Source organism: Panthera leo, chromosome E2 (assembly GCF_018350215.1).
Source record: "Panthera leo isolate Ple1 chromosome E2, P.leo_Ple1_pat1.1, whole genome shotgun sequence".
NCBI classification, from domain to species: Eukaryota; Metazoa; Chordata; class Mammalia; order Carnivora; family Felidae; genus Panthera; species Panthera leo.
Window position 1 is genome coordinate 27179813 of NC_056693.1, and position 26066 is coordinate 27205878.

The 26066-nt window shown below is 40.4% G+C and overlaps 1 long non-coding RNA gene across 3 annotated transcripts; it reads left to right on the forward strand.

The window, feature by feature from the left end:
• The first annotated feature begins 1226 nt into the window (after window positions 1-1226).
• LOC122208893 lies at window positions 1227-24670 on the forward strand. 3 transcript variants are annotated; one of them, XR_006197360.1, is made up of 4 exons: window positions 1230-1267; window positions 5751-5790; window positions 6714-6798; window positions 24444-24670. It is a non-coding gene; the product is annotated as an uncharacterized LOC122208893 (long non-coding RNA). The 3 variants fall into 3 exon arrangements; XR_006197362.1 differs by lacking the exon at window positions 1230-1267 and adding an exon at window positions 4491-4516; XR_006197361.1 differs by lacking the exon at window positions 5751-5790 and having other exon boundaries at window positions 1227-1267.
• Window positions 24671-26066: the final 1396 nt, after the last annotated feature.

The window sequence follows — 26066 nt, forward strand, 5'->3', positions numbered from 1 at the left end:
GGGCAGAGAGAGGGGGACAGAGGATCCGAACTGGGCTCTGAGCTGCTAATAGCAAGTCTGATGCGGGGCTCGAACTCATGAACTGTGAGATCATGACCTGAGCTGAAGTCGGGCGTTCAACTAACTGAGCCACCCAGGTGCCCCCTTATGCCCAAATTTAAAACAAGGCTATTTATATACCCCGATAACAATATACACACAGCTTCACAAACACATCATGCACTGTATTTCTATTTTCTGTATTTATTTATTCATTCAACTAATGTGCATTACCCACCCACTATGTGACAGGTATTTGTTGTGGGGAACAGGTATACATGAGTGAAAAAACTGGGAAGACTTCTGGCCCTCTATGGAAGATATCTGGGAAGAGATTTGATTTTGTGGCAAACATGTTCTCATTATGAATTTTACCATTATAATAGTAAAACTAAATTGTCCCCATCTCATTGGTGCACAGTTATGAGACTACAGGGTGTGTGTGTGTGTGTGTGTGTGTGTGTGTGTGTGTGAGTGCGTGTGTGAAATACTGTTAAAAAGATACTAACTGCCAACTCAGGAGTTGGGTATATTTTTCTGAATATAATTTATTGTCAAATTGGTTTCCATACAACACCCAGTGCTCATCCTAACAGGTGCCCTCCTCAATGCCCATCACCCACTTTCCCCTCTCCCCCACCCCCCATCCACCCTCAGTTTGTTCTCTGTATTTAAAAGTCTCTTATGGTTTGCCTCCCTCCCTCTGTGTTTGTAACCAGTTTTTCCCCTTCCCCTCCCCCATGGTCTTCTGTTCAGCTTCCCAAGATCCACATATGAGTGGTCATATGATATTTGTCTTTCTCTGACTGACTTATTTCACTTAGCATAATACCTTCCAGTTCCATCCACATTGCTGCAAATGGCAGGATTTCATTCTTTCTCATGGCCAAGTAGTATTCCATTGTATATATAAACCACATCTTCTTTATCCATTCATCAGTTGATGGACATTTAGGCTCTTCCCATAATTTCGCTATTGCTATAAACATTGGGGTACATGTGCCCCTATGAATCAGCACTCCTGTATCTCTTGGATAAATTCCTAGCAGTGCTATTGCTGGGTTGAAGGGTAGTTCTATTTTTGATTTTTTGTGGAACCTCCACACTGTTTTCCAGAGAGGCTGCACCAGTTTGCATTCCCACCAACAGTGCAAGACGGTTCCCGTTTCTCCACGTCCTCACCAGCATCTGTTGTTTCCTGATTTGTTCATTTTAGCCACTCTGACCGGTGGGTATTTTTTTGAGTGACATTAAAATTTTTTTCATTTCTATCTTGAAATTTAAATTGGAAAATCATTAACATTATAAATTTATGTTGTCATTTCCATTTTTAAATTCAAGGGACATCAAAAGCTATGAATCTGTTTGTAATTATAAGGTGAAGGTACTTATGTTGCATTGGCACATTTTTGTCAATTGAGAGTGGTTTGCTTATTTTTAGCCTATGGAAGGTTTTAAAAATAAAATTTAATGCACCCTTTAAATATTCCTTGTTTTAAAGGTACTCCATTTTAAAACATGCCAAGAGAAGAATTTGATGTGTGTTTGAGGTCAAAAATAGGGAGCCTAAGACCATTCTCTGCTTTGGCCTGCCTCCCTCCTTTCTGAAAATGCCTGTCTGACCTTCCAGCACACTCTTGGGCTCAGGAAGTGTATGTGTGCAGCTTTTTGGAGAAGTTTCTATCTTCCCACTCTGTGACCACATGAACACTTCCTGCATGTCTTTCTCTGCTCACAACTGAGTACTCTTCTCCCCAGCCCCTTAGGGAACAGGGAAGGGAGGCCCTGACATTGTGCTTGTGTAAACATAATTGAGAGATTTCCATGTCTCTTGCACCTTCATAAATGATTTTGTGTATTATGCTGGGACAGTAGTTCTTTAAATAGAATATCCTCCCATGGAAATTGCCCACAGTGCTGAGAGTACACCTTGCAAAAGGTGAGACTAGAGTATAGGGTGCATCCTCAGCATTGCCTAAAGGCTGAAGTTAGGGCTCTCTGGAATATTGAAAACAAATTTATAGCAGTTCATTAGTGTAAGGAATCATGAAAACAGTGTGCCGCCATTACCTGTGGAGACAACAGTTACCAAGCGAGTGCAGACATGAGACTCTGAAGACAAAGCTGCTTACAAGGGCTCTCGTTCATTCTAGAGAAACCCACTTGCCTATTTTGAACCACATTTCTTTAGAGCATATGTCTCACTGTGCAACCAAAAGGGTGTTTATATCCTAGTCACTTGGCAAAAATTCTGTTGTTGCTTCTGAGAGATCCAGTTTAAGCCTGAAGCACGGAGCTGGGAAAAAGATGGTCTTTGGTCGTCTGAAGAAATGACCCTAGTGCAAATTTAGACAGTTATTGTTTTTTCTTTTGTTCCCCATAATATTGTTGCTGCATGGAACTACATTTTTTAACTAGAAGAGAAGTAGAGTCCTAAATCAGTTCAGTTATTCCCACTTGTTTGAAATGAGGACATTTGTTTCTATTCAGTGAGATGAGACCAGTTGGGAACTTGCCATGATATTTCCATTGGCCACTGAATTATGTCAATTGCAACATATTTCTTCAGGTACTTGACAATTTCCAAACAATTGCTCTTAAAAAGTCTATTTGAGGTGCACCTGGGTGGCTCAGTTGGTTCAGCATCCAACTGTGGCTCAGGCCTTGATCTTGCAGCTCATGGGTTCAAGCCCTGCCTTGGGCTCTGCACTGACAGCTCAGAGCCTGGAGCCTGCTTCAGATTCTGTGTCTCCCTCTCTCTCTTTGTCCCTCCCCTGTTTGTGCGCTCTCTCTCTCTCTCTCTCTCGCTCTCTCTCAAAAAAAAAAAAAAAGTATATTTGATACTCAATGGGAAGAAAGCAGGTGCAAAAGTATATTTATAGGGTGCATTTTTAGAAGATGTATTTATAGAGGGTGACTGGTATGTCAACATGTTGGTTTATTATTTTCTTTGGTTAAGATTATGGTTATTTTTACCTTCTTTACAGTTTTGGTGTTTTCCCATTCTCAGACTTATTTTAATCAGTTTTCTTTTTTTTTTCTCTTTAAAAAATTTTTTTTAATGTTTGTTTACTTTTGAGAGAGAGAGAGAGACAGAGTGCAAGTGGGGAAGGGGCAGAGAGAGAGAAGGAGACACAGAATCCCAAGCAGGCTCCAGGCTCTGAGCTGTCAGCATAGACAGCTCAGAGCCCAACGCGGGGCTCGAATTCACGGACTGTGAGATCATGACCTGAGCCAGAGTGGGACGCTCAACCGACTGAGCCACCCAGGCACCCCAATGTAGTTTTCTTAAGTGCCTAAAAGATAATTTTCCTTTAACAATATTTAAATAGATATAAGGTCCATTGGTACCATCAAGTCATTTCTCCTCTTCCTTAACCTTGCAAACCACACATGAGGACGCTCGTAGGAATGCCTCTTATGCTATGGTTTGCATTCATCAATAAATCACTCATAATTAGAACTAGAAATCTTTTCCTGCTAAAACAAATATATCTCTTTCAAGAGTAGTTCTCTTTTGTGAACGATGTTTGACATCTTAGAAACTAGGATAGTCTTTATGTACATTGCTATAGTCAAAGCATTATTTTGTAGGGTGGGCTCAAGGTTACATGTTTAAGAAAAGCTTCAGGTTAATCCTATTAGGAAAATCATTTTATTCATAAATCTTTAACTATTGAAAAGACCATTGGGAGGCTATGCTAGTTTGTATAGCTGGATAGAATTAAGTAGCATATTTGACAATTGGCAATACGAAACAGTAGCCTACATTTGCACAGTGCTATCTATTTAAACAGCAACAAACATTTCACAGAGAAATATGTGTTCACCTCCACATGAGGCTCTTGGGTAGTTATATCAAATTTTTGGGTGACAAAATGTAGTCTGGCAGAGACTAACTGATTTGCCCAACATCATTCATCTGGCAGAGGTGGATTATTCTCTGTCCCCTAGCTCCAAAGTCCTGTCCACTTTGTCCTGCAACATTGCCCCACGGCAAGTCACTGCTGCTGACCCCAGTGATGCGGGGTAGTGTTGCCAGCTAGGAGTTAGCTCTCCTTGACTTTAAATATGAAACCTTTTTCTTCCTATTAAGCGATGAAGTTTAGTTTTTACGTTTTCAAAGATGATAAACCTTCCTCCCTTCGTGCTTCTTTTTCCTCTTTTGTTCCTAAACAGTGTTCCACATATATTACTGCTAGAAACAGATTATTGGCATTCCTGTTAGGTTTTTCCATACCTTTTAATCATTTCTACAGCTGTTCACATGACAACAATTATATTTCCAATTTTAAAAAATTGTTGCAAAGATGCAGAGAGAAAAGAGAAAAGCAAAGGAATAAACTACAAGCAATTATGTAAGTGATACTTCTGCGATCTGACATTTTGGGAAATGTTACTGGTACTGCAACTACTTTTTATTATCCAGGTTTTAACCTTTCAGTGGACATGCCTTAAGCTTGGTCACCACCTAACAGTAGGTCATGTATTTTTCTAATTTTTCTACCATCCAAGTTTTTTAACCACAGGAAGAATGTTTACTGTGCACCAGTTTACATCATGGCACCTACAAATAGATATGTACAGTTTACCAACATGTCCTTTTAAAAAACTGATATTGACACCTTTACTGAAAGTAAATTGACACTGTGCAAAGTGAGCCAGTGGGCTTAAATGTGTAGATTGTACTCACTGCTCTTACCAATTGGGGACTGAACAGCATTTGATGACCTAGTGAGTTTATTTGTAAATTATTTATGTTTCCTTGTCATTTCAAGGATTTAAGTTTCCAATTTAAAAGATCTGAAAGTGTCCTCAGATCTGAAATGAGTCTCTTGTAGACAGCAGATAGATGGGTCTTGTTTTTTTATCCGTTCTGATACCCTATGTCTTTTGATTGGAGCATTTAGTCCATTTACATTCAGTGTGGATCTTGAAAAACTTAACAGAAGACCATGGGGGAGGAGAAGGGGGGGGAAAAGTTACAGAGAGGGAGGGAGGCAAACCATAAGAGACTTTTAAGGACTGAGAACAAACTAAGGGTAGATGGGGGACGGGGGAAAGGGGAAAATGGGTGATGGGCAGGGAGGAGGACACTTGTTGGGATGAGCACTGGCTGTTGTATGGAAACCAATTTGACAATAAATTATATTTAAAAATAAGTAAAAAAATATCATTGAAAAAATAAAATAAAATTTTTTAATCTTTGGAAAGTCCAGAAAAAATAAAAAATCGCATTTCATTGAGATATGTATGTTCCTTTCTCATCAGTTAACAAGAAATCCTTTATTCTGTTGCCCCCCTTTCCCTTTCCACCTTTGCACCTACCAGTGTTCTTTTTACATTTGCAAGCTGATTGGCTTGACATGTCAATGACCCCAACCAGAGAGCCTCATCTTATAAATACCAGGCTCATTTTCCCAGATGTTTCAAACAAGATAGAATATGACCTTTCTTCATGTTGTATGTTCAGATTAGTGAGTTGGGAAAGTGTCACGTGATCACTCTATTACACAGACATGGAAATCCCTCAGAGATCATGTTTTGGGGTAGAACCACCCAGACATCTAAACTTTTAACGTAATGAACTTATTAAAACTTAAAACCTGGTTAATAATGAGTTGGAGATGTGTAAGATTTTACTTAAGGTATGTTTTTGTTTTACTCTTGTTTTGCTTTCCCAAATGCATCTTATTTTCATATTATGTTAGGACCTCAGCATGATAGACTGTGCCTCAGAGAAGACCATAGGTGAGCATACTTGAAGAAAAGTTAATGTAGTCACATACGTGTATTTAGTGTATACATTTTACAAATTCTTAGCGTATAAATCTTAATATGATTTTGGCTGCCAAATTAGATTTTATTTTGTTAACCAACTCTGTAAATTAGAAATGTCCTCAGCCATTTATTCAGCAAAGCAGAGGGAAAGAAAATGGCATCAGTTTAAACTAGGACATTTAAACCAGAATGACCTGATAATGGAAAATACCTAAAACAAAGTCCTATCTCTTCCACTCAGTGTTTCCTCCTCAAATAGAAACCAGTTTATTCTTGGTAGGTTTATTCCAACAAGCACCGTGTTATAGTGAACCATGGTCTTAATATACTTTGAAAAATGGCATATCTGTTCTATAAATCAGTATACCAATTTTCGCCTCTTTACAAAATACAAAGGAGACTTTACCAACCAGAACAATGTAGAACCTGGTAATTCAAATACCATTCAAAACAGATACTTATCTAATAATTGGAACTAAATGTTAGGCCTCATGGCAGCCAGCTTAACAACTAAACAACTTTTAATAAAAAAAAAGGGGGTAAGCCCTTTTATGATCTGATTTTAGCCCTCTCAACTCAGGACATTGCAGCAAGTGGTTTATTTTCAATGCTTTAAACATCCATATCATACTGTACATTAGTGGCCAGTATAAGTACCAAGTCCCATGCTAAATTCTGTACATAGTGGTGCTGTCTTGGTCACCACCACCTTGCCCTTTCTCTGGTGTTTATTTGTCAGGGACATCCCTTCCCCTTTTAGTTCATTAGTGTCCTTATGTTCATAGCACCTCCCCACCATATAATAGAAAAGAAGCTATGAGTCATTTACACTTTAGCATAAATGTACTTTCATGACTTCATCAAGGCTATTTGTGCCAATTCTTTAACTGCAGAATGAAAGACTCTGGACTGTCTCTGAGAAGAATGAGCTGGGAGTCGGTCTAGTCATCAGGACCACCGTAGACCTATTAGCGAGAGGTACGTGGACTGCATAATTGTTGCAGATCAGCACCCGAGGCAGCTTTTTCTAAGCCATGAGACTGCCAGCTCATGCTCTCTCTCTTTTCTCCTCTCTGCTTGAGCTAGATGGACTCTTGCCTTCCACTGGCTTCCCACTTTCAGGAATCCAGGGAACATCCTCCATCCTTGAAATGATCATACATTCTTTTATCTTCCTGGGGCCCATGTCATGGTGAGAGCTGCCCTCAGGAAAAGCACAGGCTTATAGCACAGCTCTTCTGCTACCTGCAGATGGCTGGTATCCAGGAAGCCTGGAAGTGATTGGTTGCATCTGTGTGTGTGTGTGTGTGTGTGTGTGTGTGTGTGTGTGTGTGTGTGTGTTTGTGTAGAGTAGGAAAGCCCTTAGAGGAAGGGAATACATCTGGCTTGCAACCCCATCACTGGAGCGCTATCTTACTTTGTGGTCCCCCAGAAGCAGATCTGGAGACAAGGATTCAGGTGCAACTGGCATGTATGCATGGTGATTCCATGAAGCATTGGTGAGAGAATAGAAAAGTGAATCAAGGAAAGGAATACCATCAAAGGGGGCATTCATAAGTCATCTGGCGCTGTGGGCAGCCCATTGGGTAACGGTGGGAGCACGTCAGTATTACTACCCCTTGCCCTGAGGGATAAGGGGTAAGGATCTTATCACAAATTCCCTTTAGTTACTGGTGACAGCCTATGGGTGGGGGTTGTTATTTCCCAAATTCCAGTGTACCACTTTGGGTCATAGAGGCTTTCTTTAGTTTCTTTGTTTCATAAGGGCAGAGATCCAGCCATTAGAGTGGGAATGCACTGAAGTGTAGCTGTGGGCAGAGCATCCATATGCTTCTCCTTCAGGCGTTTTAGGTGGTAGAAGGAGTGCAGAGAGCCTTACCTGCTTGTGACAGTCTTTAGTAAGGGTTTCAGTATCTCTGCACTTAGAATTAAATTATTCATATCTCAGAAGCCCTTCACCACTGATAGTTATAGTAGGTACAGAGGATTAACACCTAAGAAGCAGGGGTGGGGGGTGGGGAGGGGGAATGCCAAGTAGTCGGTTTGGTTGAACACAAGTAAAGACTCTTAGAATCATTGGTGTGGACTGCTTATTATTAATGTCTGATTACAGTGCTGCATAAATAATTATGCATGTCATTAAATATGTGTCTGATTAACTTTGTCGTAAAATTTATGACAAAACTAAGTTTTATTCACATGCTCAGCCTTCATAATATATTGCTTATGTAGCATGGTTATGACTTTAAAAAAAATCTCCAAGACACTGTGGGTGTGATGACTACTTTCTTATCCATGAGTCTAGTTTATCCATTCTTTTGGAATTTCCATATACATGATAATAGTCACTGACTCTGCCTTTAGTGCTGCCAGTGGCAAAGCAATCTCACTTGCCCCGTTATTATGGCTGAGAGGATCTCTCCCCTCCTAATGTGAGTTCTCTCATCACGTATTGTTGATTAATTCAGCCAACATTTATTTGGCCCCAATCATGTAACATTCATTATGCCTGATGGTGTGGATTTATATATGGATTAGAACCTGATTCTGTCCTCAAAGAGGTCATGGTCTAGTAGAGAATAATACCAACTTAGAGATGACTGTTCAGGAAGGGAGCAAAAATGAATAAAGGGCTATGCATTTTCTGCTTCTGTAGGTACACGGTAACAAAGCTGTTCTTATATTTGGTTTCTAGAAAACATCTCTAAAGCTTCTAGTCATCATTTTGTGCCTTCAGAAATGAGTAGTGTTGTAGGATAGTACTTATTACATAGCTTAGCTTTTTGTGCTGGCTGAGAATTTGATAAATGAAAGCCATTCACTGGTAAAATGTGTTTACTTTAGCCAAGTGCACAGTGGTAGCCCCTTTTTATAATCCAAGGCTAAAGATGTCATCCATCAGACCCCATGTCTATGTACTTCTTAACAATAAACCAACTAGAAGAACTTTACTATTCACAACAAAGGTAAAATACTATCAGGAATGAGGCTTAGTATCACAGGGAAAGAGTCAAATATGTTCTTGAAGTTGATAAGTTTACTTAAAAAGGATGTATCAGGAAGCCAAGCTTGCCATTGTCAGCTCTCAGAATTGCAGTTGGCAGGAGGAATCAGGGTTAGAAATGGAGCAGAGAAGGTCAACAGCAGATGGGCCAGGGAGAGGGCTAGTGTTTGTTGATCCTGTGGTCCAGTGACCTCCTAAGGGTTCTAGTGTGGGTCTGGCAGTGGACTAGGTAGTGGATCTAGGTCATGCTTGTACCCTAAAGTGAGAAAGAGGCTAGTGTGGATGGAATTTAAACAGCTTACGTATAGTCCCTCTAAAGAATTATATATTCCTGGGGCACCTGGGTGGCTCACTCAGTTGGGCGTCTGACTTTGGCTCAAGTCATGATCTCGCGGTTTGTGAGTTCGAGCCCCGCGTCAGGCTCTGTGCTGACGGCTCAGAGCCTGGAGTCTGCTTCAGATTCTGTGTCTCCCTCTCTCTGCTCCTCTCCCACTCACTCTGTGTCTCCCTCTCTGCTCCTCTCTCTCTCTCTCTCTCTCTCTCTCTCTCTCTCTCTCTCTCTTTCAAAAATAAATGAAGCTTAAAAAATTTTTTTAAAGAATTATATTTTCCTAACTACCAACCTAGAACATCCCAGATGATCATGCAATTTAAGGCTATGGTATACCTGTAGCAAATAGAACAGCCCCAGGAGTAACAGGGAAATCAAATGATAGCAACCAATTTGGAAGCAACTCCATCCTTTCTTTGTCTGGAGCAGTGATTAGACGCAGGATCCCAGCATCTAAAAATGCATGTATTAGTACATCCTTAACATAAGAGAAGATCTGGGCATGCCACTTTCTCCTCCCTCCACGCCAAACCTGTACTACATGATGAGTTTCCTATATTAGTAGGAAACTTTGCTCCCCACCTACTCCTTCACACTACTACTTTGAGACCAGCTTGGGATCCTCCTTGCCTCTCTACACCCAGCAGGAAAGCAGCCCCTACTTGTATCTCTTTAAATGTTTCTCAAGCCTCTGCCTTCTTTCTCAATCCCAATCCCTCTACTGTGGTCATAGCCCTTTGTGAGACCAAGTGGGTTTCCTGCTTTTATTCTTTCCCCTCTTCAACCCGTCTTCCAGAGTCCCTGGCATGGCTTCTCCTACTTACCTCGAGAGTAAAGTTCAGACAGTTTGCAGCTGGTCCTTAGTTCATGTTCCAGCATCGTCTCCAGTGACCCTTTTCTCTGCTTCACACCAGTTACTCTGACCTCACCTTCATTCTTTGGACACACCAAACAATTTCACATCACCATTCCTTACCTGCCCAGTTCACTACTTTTCTGAAAATTTCCAAAACTTCCCAGGCAGCATTAATCACTTCTGCCTCTGTACCCCAAAAGTTACGCTTTCATTAGAGTGTTTATCGTGTTGATTGACAATCTTAATTAGCTGGGCAACACCTAGCATAGAAATTGAAACAGAGTAAATGTTCAAACATGGATTTATTTTTAACTTTAGGTCCAAAAGATTCAGCTTTTTAGATCAGTCAGAGTTCTTAGTTTCAAGCAATATAAACAACTCGGACTCATTCAGGCAAGAAAGGAATGAATTGAAGGACTCACAGGCTTTCTGGAAGGTCCATAGAGACAGATACTTGGGACCCCGGTAGCAGAGCAGTACATAAAATCTCTGCAGGGAACCACGTGGCCGCTGCTGCTGGGTGCAGGTTCCACCGGACACACGACCCGCACCCGAAGTCTGACACTAGACTCAGCTGCTCCATCTGGAGATTAATGCAGCTCCCAGTTCTGCTGTTGCTCCAGCAAAAAATGGATTCTCTGCAGCCCCTGTTTGTCCCATGTCATGTCAGGAGTCAATCTGCTTGAGCCTGGATCACATATCTGAGCCTAGCGGCAAGGGAGGCTGGGAGAATAAGCCTGTGACTTCCATGGGGTTGTTGGTTTCTGTCACCCATCAAGAGCCATGAGGTGGAGAAATCCCCAGACAGCTCAGATGCCAGGAAGGGGGGTGGGCTGAAGGAAAGTAGAAAAAGAATGACAAGTGTCTACTAGAACTTTCTTTTAGGACACCAAGGACCTGGTTAAGAGCTTCCTTTGACAGCATAGTCTGAGTCTTAGCAGGAAAAAAAAAACAAAAACAAAAAAAACGGCATGCTCAAGATGGGTGATTAGAGGAAAATTGAGTAAAGGGGGTATTTACAAAGGATGGGCAAGGTATAGGGAAGCCACAAGGGACAGTGCAGTATTCTAGAACTAATAACAAGAGCCGTTACCATCCTAGGCCTAAAGAGGCAAGGGGAAGGAGTAGTGACTAGATGAGAGAGAAGGATGGAGAGAGAGACTGAGAGAGTGAGAGATAGCGTCACCTGATGGGAGCCTACACCATCCAAAAGAGACACAGCCAGCCCTGGGCAACCCCTCAGGGAGAGAACAAGAGTTGTAAATGGTCCTGACTCTTCCCCTTCCTTTCCTATGAACACCTGCTGAGGCTCCCATTGGCCCCAGTTGGATGCCAGAGCATGGAGAGCCCATTTGGGCTGTTCACACTTGTCAGTCTGGTGGAACACAGTGCATGTTGGAGAAGGACGGAAGTGGATTTGGAGGGACAAATAGGAGATATGCGGCACACGAGGTTTAATCAATAGGTCACCAACATTTTTCTTTTCGTTTTATTCAATATCTCCTTTGGGGATGTCACTTTGCATTTTTAGTACCCCAGTCTACAAGATAGATGATCTTAAAGTGTCCTTCTCATATTGAGCTTAACAAGATTCTGTTTTCCCCTTGTTGTTTAGAATGCTCTATTGTATGGTTCAACAATCTGTACCATTAAAGGTTAGCAGATATACCAACCAGTCCGTTTTGTTGTGTGTGTGTTTTTTTTCCTTCACAGACTTGGGGAAAAAGAGTGGGACATGTGACCCACACACCCAGATCAAGATTCTCCCTTTCCAGATTTTCATACAGATATACTATGTATATATTTTCCCAGCACATGAGATTCCCTGCTGTTCATCTCTGCTTCTGCCTCATTAATAGCTAGTCCTCTAAAGAATTGTCATTAAAATGAGCCCCTGGCATTACCAGCAGTAGTAAGCCCCTGCAAGAATTCGTGCAACATAACCCCCAATCCTTTCAAAGCATATGGTAACTTGTGCAAAAACAACCAGTTGTTGGCTATTTACTCTGGAAAAGAACACGGTGGGGAAACTGTCATCATTGTTTTCAAGTATATTATAGGTTCCTTTGCAGAATATGGAAATCAATGGTGTTTCATACTCTTGGAAACCTCAGCAAGGGGAATTGAGGTACATCATGAGATATATAGGTAACAGAAGAATATTCATTTTTTACTTTTAAAAAACTACATTAAGTGAATTCTATTTGTAAAGCTTTTTTATTTGAGAGAGAGAGAGCGCACACGCGCACATGAGTGGGGGGAGGGGCAGAAAGTGTGAATCCCAAATGGTCTCTGCACTGACTCCAGGCTCAATCCCACGAACCTTGAGATCATGACCTGAGCCAAAATCAAAGTCAGATGCTTAACCAACTGAGCCAGCCAGGGACCCCCTGAATTCTTATTTTTAAAATGCAGATGATAGAGAAATACACAGAGCAAAGAGCAGAAGTCACCCTCTGTCTGTGTTCACTTCCTTCCCCATCCCTTGTCCCCTCCCGCCCCCTACCAACATTGACAATATGGCAGAAAAAGGAAGACTATTTCATAACCACAATATTACAAGCTATGTCTCCATGGGTTGTTGAGGATGGGATCTTGAAACAGTGTTTCCTGTGCGCACATCACGCTGCATCATACTTTATGAGAACAAAACCCACTTGCAAAGCTCCAAACCTGAGTTGTGTCCATGGCAGCCACTTGTGTGGGGTTCCTGAGCTCCTTCCAACCATTTACTTATTTTAAGTGATAATTGTACCTTTCTGATTTGCCACATTCCTACCAAAGTAGGGATTTGCTTCATTATTTTCAAAAGAAGTTTGGGTGAAGGACTCTACCAATAATGAATATTTTACATTTCTAGGTATGATTTTTGGCATTTGTAGGAATCAAATGCCAAGAGCATTTGCTTGCCAACAGCTGGATCTGTATGCTTTTGTTAAAAAGAGATTTGCAATGCATATGGTTTATATGTGCTACAACTGCAAGAATTACATGTTTTCAGTATTACACTGAACACAGAGTTCACACATGAATTGTAGGGAAGTGTTAAAGGATTTTGAAAGCTGCTCCTGAGCCTCATTCTACAGGAGGCCCTTCTCTTCTTTGGACTTCTAGGTCATGTGGAGTCAGTATCTTTTATTGCTTCTCCTACCTACTGATCTGATCCCAAGCACTATAAATGGGCTGGTGCTTAGGTGCTGGGCTCATCTTAGCAGATTCTAAGTTCCTAGAGGACAAGAAAGTTATTCTAGGCTGACACAAACAATGACTTCCTTGACCCTTCCCTTCCATAGCCCTCTTACAAGATCCTTAACCTCTCATTTATTTACAACCATGGTAAAATACCCATGCAGGGTGAATATGAATGCCCACATGGGTGGCTGTCTCCTTCATCACCCATAGCCTATTCACCACCTATAAAACCTGAGATTTTACATCCTAAAAGCATCTCTGAAATCCATCCATTTCTTTATATCTTCATGACCACATCTCTATCCAGCCACCGTTATTGTGCTTCTAGATCATTACAGTCGTCTTCAGCTGGCTTCCACTCATCTGTTCTGAAGCCCTTTCATCAGTTCTCCACGGGGCAGAAAGAGTCGTATTTTAAAAATGCTCATACCCCTCCCTACTTAAAATTCTTCAATAGCTTCCTATTTGCCACTCAAAAGGAACCACACTCTTCACCACAGCCTGCCCCCACCTGCCTCTCCAGCCTCACCTCACTCACGCTCTCCCTTATCTCTGACCTCCAGTCCCAACTGGCATTTCCATCCCTCCATGCTCTCCCCTGCCCGTGAGCCTTTGCACATACTGAGCCTCTGCTTGGAAGGCTGCTCCAGTCCCCTTCACCCAGTAAAATCTCTTCATCATTCAGAGCTCAGTGAAATTGACATGTCCTGAGTGAAGACTTCACTGTGGCCCCTTGGATGTGGATCACTTTGCCATGTGTCTCTCCTTAGGAGTTACCACAGTTGGTAATTAAACAGTTATTTGTGTGAGCCTTTGCTTAATGTCTGTCTTCTCCACTAGACCATAAAGTCCGTGCGGCCAGCTACCCTGTCCGTGTTTATTCATCATTGCAACCCAACACTACATCTAGCATATTATAAACTCATCATAAATATTTATTTAAAAAAGAAAAAAGGAAGGAAAGAAAGAAAGGAGGAAACAGAAAGAAGACACAGTAAGAAAAGAAGGAAGGAAGGTGAAAGATTGTTGAAAGCCAGTCTGGGCTGCTTCCTGGGAAAATTATTCGGAGACTTCCACATTTACTACCTATAATGGCTTTTTTGCTGTTACTGTGTTACTGTGGAGTTTGATAAAAATCGTCTTCTTTTCATTCTTTTCTTTCGGGCTCCACGTCGTGTATAATAGTGAACCTTTGTCATGCAGATCCTCTTACTCAGCCTGCCTCAAATATCCAACTGGCTGCTGGATACATCAGCCTGGTTTCCCACCAGCCAAGATGTGCACTAATTGCATGTGCAATTCAGAACTGAGGTATGCAGGGTTTAACTCATTGTACCTCCACCCCTGTCCCCAGAAAGCCCCAGTCCTCTTTCTGAGTGTGTGACCTAGGCTCCTTGCTCACACTCAATCTCCTGATTTGTCTGGCACATGCCTCGCACACCTTCCCACTCCACTCTCTAGTCCTATTTTCTCTCAGCCTGGAAGGTTACAGTAGCCTCTTCCCTGGCCTCTCAGTTGCAAAATTCCGGCCCTCCAGCCCATCTTCCTCTGCATTGCCCCCAGAGTTCTCTCTTGAACGTGCAAATCTTACATGTCACTTCCTGTAGAGAATGTCTCTGTGACTGGCTGTCACCCTTGGGTTAACAGGAAAACGTAACCTGGCATTCAAGGCCTTTTGTCACTCAGCGCTTGTCATCCCTCATCCCCAGGTTTATGCCTCCTTGCTTCTTGTCTGCAGTCACTGATGGGGCTGATGGACACCCTTGCCCTTTTGCACCTGCTGTTCCAGTGGCCTGGAATGTCCTCCCCCATCTTGTCTGGCAAACTTCTCCTCACCATTAAATTCCACATTTGTCAACCCTGCGGTGAAGCCCCAGCCTAACATGGAAACAGTCACTCTCTCTACACTTGCTTTGTACAATGGAGCATGAAGTTGGCTTAGAGACAGCTGAGATGGACCAGCCGAGAGGTGGTGGTGGTGGAAAGTAAGGCAGTAGCTGGGGAATGGAATGAAGAAGGTCTCGGATATACTCCCAGTGTAGGGTTTTTGGGACCTGCTGACAGATTGGATGTGGGGAAGAGAAGGTGGGAAGATTCCAGGAGGCCGTAGCCTCTAATCAGAGGAAGCAGCTACAACAGCAGAAAGAAAATTACAAGGAAAAATACTCACATGCTGATCACCCAAGTTGAATACATTTTAACTCTTACCCCAGTCTCATTTTTACTCCCTTCTATCTCCATCCCCTACATCCTCCCCACTTCCCACCCCTACACACATGGATTAGTTTGAAGTAAACCCAGACATCTTATAATTTCCTCTGGAAATTATTCTAGCCTGGGTCTCTAAAACATTATCACTCCTAAAAAAGTTAAGAGGAAAAGAATACAACAAAAAAATTAATGTCATTACATCCTCAGATATACATTTAGTGTTTACATTTTCCTGATTGTCTTTTTTTAAGTAGGTGGTTTTTCTCTTTCCTTTTCTTTTCTTTTCTTTCCTTTTCTTTCTTTCTCTCTCTCTTTCTTTCTTTCTTTCTTTCTTTCTTTCTTTCTTTCTTTCAATTTATTTATTTTGAGAGAGAGGGAGAGAGAGAATGGGGGAATGGCAGAGAAAGAAGGAGAGACTCCCAAGCAGGGTCCATACTGTCAGGCTGTTGGAGAGCTCAAACAAACTCATGAACTTTGAGATCATGACCTGAGCCAAAATCAACAGTCAGATGCTTAACCTATTGAGCCACGCGCCCCCCCCACCGTTTTATTTCTTACTACCATTGGTTTATTTGAATCGGAATCTAAGTTGACCCAGGCACTGAATGCATTTGCTATGTCTCTTTAATCCCCATCATCCCTTTTGTTATGTTTCAGTTTGGTGGCTTTTGCATTGTTGCTGAAGAAACCTGGATGTTTGTTCAATAGTGTTAGGATTCCCCTGATTGCATCCCGATGACGTTGTCCATATTGTCTGTCTCCTCTATTTTTGTGAATTGACTTTATCAGATACAGGAGTGATGTTGCTGTTGCCTTTGGGAGGGGTTGGGCAGCAAGACCATTTCCTAGGTGTTGTTTTATATCTGCATCAGGAAGTTCGAAATGTCTTATAATCTCTGTTTTTGCGATGTTAACAGCCATCGACAGTTATTGCTTATGTCCATTCATTCATTGGAACTACAAAAATGGCAACATTATAATTCTATTATTGCCTTATTTATTAACTGAAATGTTCTCCAAAGAGAAAATCCCTCTCTTCACACATTTGGCTGCCTTGGGGCATAGTTCATACAGGAGAGGTAGGATAAGTGCGTTTCTTCTTCCCTTTACATACTGGTTGTCAAAATCACGAGTTATTTCTCTTGCATCTTCCAAAGGTAACCAATGAACGTTTGTGTTGGTTACTATTGTTTTATTGTTAATATTAGTAAGAGCTTATATGTTAAATATGTTTCGTGTGTCAAAGTTATTGTATTTATTGATATTTAAATTGTTCTGTCTTTGTCCAATGGAAACCTAGTCAAGTTGGCTCTGGAGTTCTCTTGACATGGCCCTAATTCTCTTTGATAGCTTCTTTGCTTTCCAGTATGTTCCAGGCTTATCTTGTACATATCCTGCCCCAGATCTGGAAGCAGCCATTTCTCTTGGGTTCCTTTCAGAGGGGAATGTTGTTTGGATATCACAAAATCTGGATAGTAAGTGGATAGAAGCTTCTGGATAGAAGCTCGTTGCTTCTGGGCTGGTTCCTGTTTAGAGTGGACAAAGGCAGAAAATGTGTGGGGTTTGTAAAAATAATGGGGCACCTGGGCAGCTCAGTCAGTTAAGTGTCCGACTTTGGCTTAGGTCATGATCTCACAGTCCGTGAGTTTGAGCCCCACGTTGGGCTCTGTGCTGACAGCTCGGAGCCTGGAGCCTGCTTCAGATTCTGTGTCTCCCTCTCTCAACCCTCTCCCCATTCATGCTCTGTCTCTCCCTGTCTCAAAAATAAATAAACATTAAAAAATTTTTAAAATAAAATGATTACTCCATTCTGATATATCCAATTCAAATTCAGGGCAAGTTTTTACTTTGTGGATCTTATATCCATGAAGTGACTCCCTTCTCTCCTGCCAAAAATCCCTAGTTCTGAATAACCCAGAGTAATTATTAATTTGCTACATCCCACACTACACACAATCAGCCTCAGAGTAATTATACAAAAACTACAATCAACAATATGATTAATGAAAACAGCCAAGCTCTTTTTTTTTTTTCCTCTCTCTGTCTTTAGAGTATATCCTACCAGGGACATAAATTACTGTGTTTTAGAGTCCCTTAGAATGGTCCCTACCTGTGTGGCTTACCCACCAGCTATATTTGTAGTTAGCTTACTTGTTTTGTATATTTTTAATAATTCATTTTAAAATTTTATTTTATAATTATAAAAATATTTACATGGCTGCAAAATCAAATTTACAAAGTCTGGCTTCCTTGTACTCTCTTCCCCCTCTCTCCCTATAAATAACCATTTAAAAATACGATTTAGGGGCACCTGGGTAGCTCAGTCGGTTAAGTGTCCGACTTTGGCTCAGGTCATGATCTCACAGTTCGAGAGATCAAGCCCCATGTCGGGCTCTGTGCTGACAGCTCAGAGCCTGCAGCCTGCTTCGGATTCTGTGTCTCCCTCTCTCTCTGCACTTCCCCCACTCATGCTCTGTCTCTCTCTCTCAAAAAATAAATAAACATTAAAATAAATAAATAAATAAATAAATAAATAAATAAATAAATAAAAATAAAAAATAAAAATACAATTTATCCTTTCTGTTTTTCACTGTGAGGAAATGTCTGCATATTTGTGTTTATCCTCTTTCGGAGGCAGGAGCCTACAATAAGCACTTTTCTCCCCACCCTACCCCCACGTCGTTTGCACTCATTGTCTCCTGGCAGTTACCTCATGGTAACAAATACAAATCTTGGGTTTGGGCTTGTGATTCAAATGATCAAATAAAGACAGCACGTAAGTTTTATACAGACGGCAGCAGGTTCTCACTGCTCTCTCACACATGCCACATGTAATCTGTCAGAATATAATTTCAAACTCCAAAATCGGGCCTCTTCCCACAACTTCCACTGCTTCGACCATGGCCCAAAGACCATCACCTGCTGCAGAGATTTTTGCAGTGACCTGTTCACCTTGTCTCCACTTCCATCCTCCACCCCTATGGTCTATTCTCAATACAGTTGCCACCATGAGCCTTTAAAACATAAGTCACTGCTCTGCTCAGAACCATCTGGAAGATCCCATCTTGGTCTAATCCAATCAGGCCTCTACACACTCACTTGCTCACCCTCCTCATCACCCATCTCTCTGAGCTCTCTTTTACCCCTTTCCTTCTCACTCCACTCCAGCCTCTGCTGTGCTCCTGCCTCAGGGCCCTTGCACTGGTTGGCACCTCTGCCTGGCATGCTCTTTCCTAATATCTGCAGTGCCCATTCTCTCACCTCCTTCAGGCAGTTGCTCAAATGGCATCTTCTCAATGAGCCCTACCATCCCCCCTTAAAAATTGTAACCTGACCCCTCCCCAGCTTCAGATTTCCTGTGGTTCCTCTATTTCTTCCATAGTACTTTTTTTTTTTTACCTTCTATCATGCTATATAATTTCTTATATCATGCTTATTGCTTGTGTTCTCCACAAGAAATATAAGTTCTACTAGGGTAGGGACCCTTATCTGTTTTGTTCACTGATATAGCCCAGTGCCTAAAACAGTGCCAGACATACAACATGAACTCAATAAAAATAAATGTTTGTTAAGCAAATGAATGAATGAATGAAAATTTTCTGAATTTCAGCAGAAAGTTTTATCAAACTATGACCCAATGTTAGGAAAGCATTCAGAGCTACACCGACTATCAGGCCCACAGGTGAACAAGGATCTTCTCCTGCTGACTAGAACATTGCTTCTTCCTCAGCCATGTCCTGGTGCTCTGGGTCTCTAATGAGACCCATGTGGCATTGTGATACCATCAGTCAGACAGCTGAAAGATAGTAATAAGAGCTTCTTATTTATATGATGTTTATTATGTTAATATAAGCTCTACATACATTAAGTCATTTAATCCTGACAGCAATCCACTGAACAGAGTGTTAGGATTTTCCTCATTTTATAGGTGAGGCCAGAGGCACATATAGATTAAAAAATTTTCTTATGGCTGGGTAGTTCCTAAGTAGTGGAGTTGGGACCAGGATCCAAGGAGTTTGTCTCTGGAACCCATAGCGGTCCAGTATGGTACCCTCTAGCCACCTGTGGCTATTGAGCATTTGGAATGTGGCCAGTGTTACTGAGGAACTGAATTTTTTATTTTATTTACTTTTAATTAACTTAAATTTAAATAAGAACATGTCATAACTATACTGGACAGCTCAGCTGTAAACATCTATACAATAGTGCATCTTAGTTTTGACTGGAAGAATGACAAAGAGCTACTTAACAACTTGTTGCAATTGTTATCTAAATCCAAAGGTGCAACATCTTTGTGGGATTCCAAAAGATGCTGCAACCCATGAGTTCGTTTTCCAAACAGTGTCTTCCATTACTTGTGAGACATATGCCTCTCTGATCTTAAAACTCTCTCAAACAAGCAAACAAAAACAAAAACAAAAACAAAAAAACAAAAAAAAAAAAACAAAAAAAACACCAAACACATTATTTTCCTTTTTGTTGAAAAAAAATGGAAGATCAAAGTGTTCTGATCCTAATTTGCCCGGATTGAAGAGCCCAAGTTTGTAAGATAAAAATAAAGAAAAGCTAATGGCAAGAGGTAGAGTGTGACACTGCAGGTTGCACTGCAAATTACAAGTTACATTTCTATTGAGTTTAAATGATATATTTTTTATTTTGGAAAATTGAGAAAATGAACTTTTTAAATTTATTTTTTAATGTTTATTTATTTTTGAAAGACAGAGACAGAGCACGAGCAGGGGAGAGGCAGAGAGAGAGGGAGACATGGAATCTGAAGCAGGCTCCAGGCCCTGAGCTGTCAGCACAGAACCCAACATGGGGCTCAAACCCACGAACCGCAAGATCATGACCTGAGCTGAGGTCAGACGCTTAACCGACTGAGCCACCCAGGTGCCCCTGAACTTTAAAAAAAAAAAAAAAAAAAAGGAGAAGAGAGAACACATATATCCACCATCTGGAGTTAATTACTGACATATTTGATTCAGTCTTTTTTTTAATGTATATAGTATTTTTTAAATTGTATAAGTAATAAGAGTTTCTCCCTTTAGAAAAAATAAAAAACACCTTATTGAGTTAAATCTCCCTTCACATGTCCCTCCAACCACAGTCGTCTTACCTTACTCCCCAAAAGTGAAACTAATCTGAACTTGGTGTATATCTTTCCAGTAATTTATATAGTCTTACATATATATACATATATAGTATACATATGTGTGTACATACACGTGTGTGTGTGTACACAGTTGAGCCTTGAACAACACAGTCTGGAAACTGTATGGATCCACTTATACACAATTTTTAAAAAATAAATACAGTACAGTACTATAAATGTATTTTCCTTATGACCTTCTTAATAACATTTCTATAGCTTTCTTTATTGTAAGAATACAGTATATATGACGTATGCATATAATGATACACATAACATACAAAATAAGTGTTAATTGGCTATTTATGTCACTGAGAAGGCTTCTGGTCAACAGCAGGCTATTAGCAGTTAAGATCTGGGGGGAGTGAAAAGTTCTATGTGGATTTTTGACTCTGGGGTTTGGCATCCCTAACCCCTATATTGTTCAAGGATCAACTAACTTTATGTGTATACACATATATGTGTGTGTATATATATATATATATATATATATATATATATATATATATATATGCAAATTCTTGGAAATAACGTATTTTTTGTGTGGAGTTTTTGACATTTATATCAACAGTATCACACTATATCTTGTCCAGCAGCTTTTTTCACTTATTATGGTTTTTGAGCTTTGTGCATTTTTGTTACATTTAAATCTAGATTAGCATCCCTAACTGTGATACCCTGTGAACATACCACAGTTTAGTTATCCGTTTCCTTGCTGATGGATGTTTAAGTTATGTCCACTTTATTTCAAATAATACTGCAGTAACCATACCTCTAGTGCACCTGTGTGAGTGTTTCTCTGGGACAGACAACTCTAAGATCACAGAATTTGCTCATTTTCCCTTTTACTGTGCACTACTACAACACCTCCAAATTGTACCATTTATAATCCCACCAGTAGTGATAACAGCCTTTCTTTTCCTACACTTAAACCAGCCTTCTGATATTGGCCAACTCAAAAATTTTGCCCATCTAAAGTAGGTAGCTTATTGTGGTTTCAAAATGTGTTCCCCTAATTGCTAGCGAGGTTCTACATCCTTCCGTGTTTATTGGCCACTCAGATTTCCTTTCCTGTGAAATTCTTGAATATATCATTTATGCTTTTTTCTATTGAGTTGTTTATCTCATTGGTTTATAGGAGTTCTTTATAACTTCAATTCATTTTTTGTTTAGCAGATATGTTGCAAGTATTTACTCCTCATTTATAACCTGTCTTTTATCCTTTTTATGATTTCGTCTGTCATCCAAAAGTTTTAATTAAGTCTTAGACTCTACTGGTGGCTTCTAACAGGTTTCTCTTCTTGAACTGATTACAGGTCTTACCAAGTCTTCACCTGTAAAGTTCTACGAAAAGAGACAAAAACTGATGTGTATGACTTGGTGATTTATTAGCTGAGTGCCATGTTGGAGAGAAAAATGTTATCCTGTGCATATTTATAGCATTTTCCTTAAGAAACAGAGTTCATTTTTATGTTGTTGTGAATGTTGTGTTGTTGTGGTAATGATTTTTTTGATATCTAATAATAAAATGTTGACAGTGGTAAAATCCTTGTAATAGATTTTATGGTGAGAATTGATTTTGCCTTTTATTGTATACTCTTGGAAAGTGTTTATTCAGAGCTCCTTTTTTCTAGTTATTGGATCTGCTATCTATAATTATGCTGCAAATTGTTTCAGACATTTAAAAATTATTTTAAATAACGTCTCCTTTTAGGCAGAAATTGTAGCAGATTGGAGGCAGTCCACCAGCTTTGAATCCCAGTAACCTTAGGCAAGCTACTTTCATTCTTTGTTTCTCAGTTTCCTCATCTGTAAAACGGGGTAATAATAGTACCAGTCATGGGACTTGTGTGAAGGATAAACGTCATCACACATCAGAAGGTCCCAGAGCAGTGGGTGGCACAGGGAAGGCACGCTACAGATGCCTGCTGTCACTGTTTCTCAGATCTTTCAAGGTTCTTATAAATGAGGAAACACGTTGTAGATTTAGTGCTCTCTGAAAATTGTATTCAAGCTGAAGAGAAGCTAATTAGAGAAATCCTCTAATTGTCATGTGATGTGCCATTAGTGATATCAGAAAGTCTACAAATACAAAAAATGCTGACAGCACTGATTAACCCAGAACTCTTCCATAGATTCTCTATGACACCCTTTCAGCCCCCCAAGCTCAGTGCTTGTCTACTCCAAACATGTAAAATTAATAATTTAAAAACCAAAACACAAAAGATATAACCTTGAACCACATCCCCAAAAGTGTGGCCCTTCACAAGCGTAATTGTACAATTGTCTGGTGTAAATATTTGTTCACTTCTCCCTCCCCCACTAGTCTGTAAGCTCCATGAAAGCCAAGGCAATATAGATGCCAAATTGTGTATCAGTTGAACCCACTCATTGACGTGTATTTAGAATCAGCTTGGTGAACCCTGTGTTCTGCCCACAGTCCCTGGGTGGCTGGATGCCTGGTTAGTCATGTGGACTCTCGTCCACCAGCTTACCATAGAGCACTAGGTGAGGAGTGACCAGAGCTGAGTTTGAGTCCTGGCCCCCCACTAACTGACCAATAATTGACATAACCTCCCTACACTTCAGTTTCTTCAATTATAAAGGATATTGCTATCGTTACAGATGGAGTGAAATTAACATGTAAAGTGATATAAAAATGTAGGACTTTTAAATGGTCAAAGTGAAATTTCACCAGAAATTCCTTTGATGACAATCACGGGATATTAAAATGAAGATTGATGTGTACACAGGACAGGATATGAACTCGAATTACTTTATGTTTGCAGTCTATACTCTCTCCTTACCTGGGTAAATCATTCTGAGACAAGCTCACCATCTCCATTCAAGAATGATGCAAACCTGTAATGTTTTCAGAAGTGTTTTCTGAGCATTGGCAGCTTAACTAAAAGCGTCCTCTCTATTTTTCTTCTCGCTGTTGCATATAGGATAACTGCTCTCACCTGTTAACCCCCTAGCAGAAAATCTGCCTGCCACACAATAGCTTTGCAAACACAGCGTGGCACTCTGTGTGCTGCATAAAGAAGTCAGTGAGCAGGGCGTGGGGTCAGCCTGCTGTTGGGGGCAGGCTGTTTTGGTTGGCACGTCCTTTTTGTGAAGGATGTAGTCATTGTTCTGCAGTCGGTGTCAGGCGGCACACCATCTATTTACTCGCTATCCTTGAACTAACAGGGGGTATTTCCCCCCCCCCCCCCCCCCCCCCCCCCGGCCATAAATGGGTTGGTGTGAGAGAAGCTTCTCCTGCTGAGGGACTCACTTCTGCACTAAGTCCTCTTTGTTAATCTTCTGCAAAATAAGGCAGTTTTCTGTTGAAGAGAAAGCAATCATTAATTTTTCATAAGAGCAGCAAAAGTTGTGAATAGCAGAGGACCTCTTAAATAAAGAGCTTAGAGGTTCCAAAGAGAGAAGAATAACAAAGCCCAGGGGGGCAGGGAAAGTATATTCTTTCTTATACTATTTATCATTCCCTCCACCCCTTCATGCCCCGTTAAGAAGGAAGAAGCCATTTATGCAAACTAACATTTCTTCAAATCTCATGAACCTTCATTTTAATCTTTATCAGTGCCTTTTTAAATGAATAATACAGTGACCTTCAGTTTTGTCCTGTATTATGTGAGGTTGATTCATAAAGACTGCTTTAGTTTTTTAAATTAAGGCAGAAGCTGTATGTATTCTACTCAATTCTAGCATTAGCGTTATCCCAAGTGTGGCATTTATGTTCTTTCGCTTCTTTGGTATAAATAAATATCAAAGTAGGAAGACCAGTGTGAACTCTACAAGGAATAATAAACTAAAATAATATGGCATTGATTTTGTTCTGGGTGTCTAAATGCGTTTTTATGATTGTGTATGTTTATAGCTTCTTTGCACGAGTGACATGAATTCCGGGCAATTAAAAAGGACATGAATTTCAAGACACTTAGGAAGAGGCTCTGCTTTCTAATAGCTCTGCATGTGACCAAGTGTAGTTCCTGAGAAAAGCACTGCAGATTGGAAACCTCCACCTTAGGAGACGGTGGAGTTATTGCCATTTTCTATTGTTTTACAATATTATTGCAAGGAAACCACATTAGGGGACTTGATTTTGGCGGCTGAAGTGCTGTATGTGGATATAACAACTTAATAAAAGAGCATAGAGTCTCTTGCACCGGATGCGTGTCTTTATTTTGCGTTTCCTCAAAGACGGGCTTTGAGTCTTATTAGTAAGGCCTCAACCTTTGTCACATTGAGTGAAGGAGATGTGGCCCAGGAGCCCAGAGCCCTGAAGGTCACAGAGAGGACTCCTTTCCAGAGGGAGGGGAACTCCACAGGGAAGGCCTTCCACATGATGAATTTCAGACACTTATTCTCCTGCATTTCAGTAGGATAAAAGGCACTCTCTGTACTGTTGGGCTTCTTAGGGCATGACTGTTATTCTTTTAAACTTTTGTTTTTGTGTTATCTAAATTACTCAAGTAACACATAAGTATCAACTTCTGGGGAAAACTATAAGATTATAGACAAGTTAAATTTCCTCTTGGATCCCGACCATCAATCCAGGCTCCTTTTTGCCATCCTCTCCTTTAGTGTCCCCAACCCTCATCCAGCAACCATGCTCAGTTTCCTCTGCCTCCTTGGAAATGTCTCACATACTCTTACACAGTACCTGCAAGTCAATAGTATTAAGCAACTAGACAGGATTGTTTTTAAAAGGTATTTTTCCCCCTGCCTGCATCGGTATAATATTCTGTGTATATTTCTGCAACTTGCCTTTTTTTTTTTTTTTACAAATTAGCATTTCTTGGAGATCTTTCCATGTTAATCCATATAGATCTACTTTATTTGTTTTTATTGCTTCATGATATTTCGTGGTGTGCCTGTGCTGTGTAGTCACTTAGCTTTTATCTTAGGTGCATTTAATTGTTTTTCCAATTTTCCACTACTAAAAATGCCTCTTTAGTGTGTGACTTCTTGTGCGCAAGAGTGCTCCTCTATGTTCATACCTATGAGTGTGATTGCTGGGCCACACAACATGCATATTTTACAGTTTAACAGATAGGGCTGAATTGTTCTCCAAACTGGGGGCATCAACTTACATTCCGACCAGCAAGGTATGAGGGTTTGAGTTTCTCAGCATCCTCACCAAAATTATCAGACATTAAAATGTCTGCCACTTCAGTGGGTGCAAAATGGTGGGGTTTTTTATTTTAATGTACATTTCTGTTATTACGAATGAGATTAAGCTGCTTGTTATATGTTTATTGGCTATTGGCATTTCCTCCCTATGATTTTCTTATTCTATTGAGTTATTTGCCTTATGGATTTGTAGGAGTTTTGGGTGTTTGTGTGAGTGTATGTATATATGGACATATACATACACAGTATATATGTGTGTGTGTGTGTGTGTGTATATACATATATATGTACATGTACATATACATATACATATGTGTATATATATGTACATGTACATATACATATACATATGTGTATATATATATAT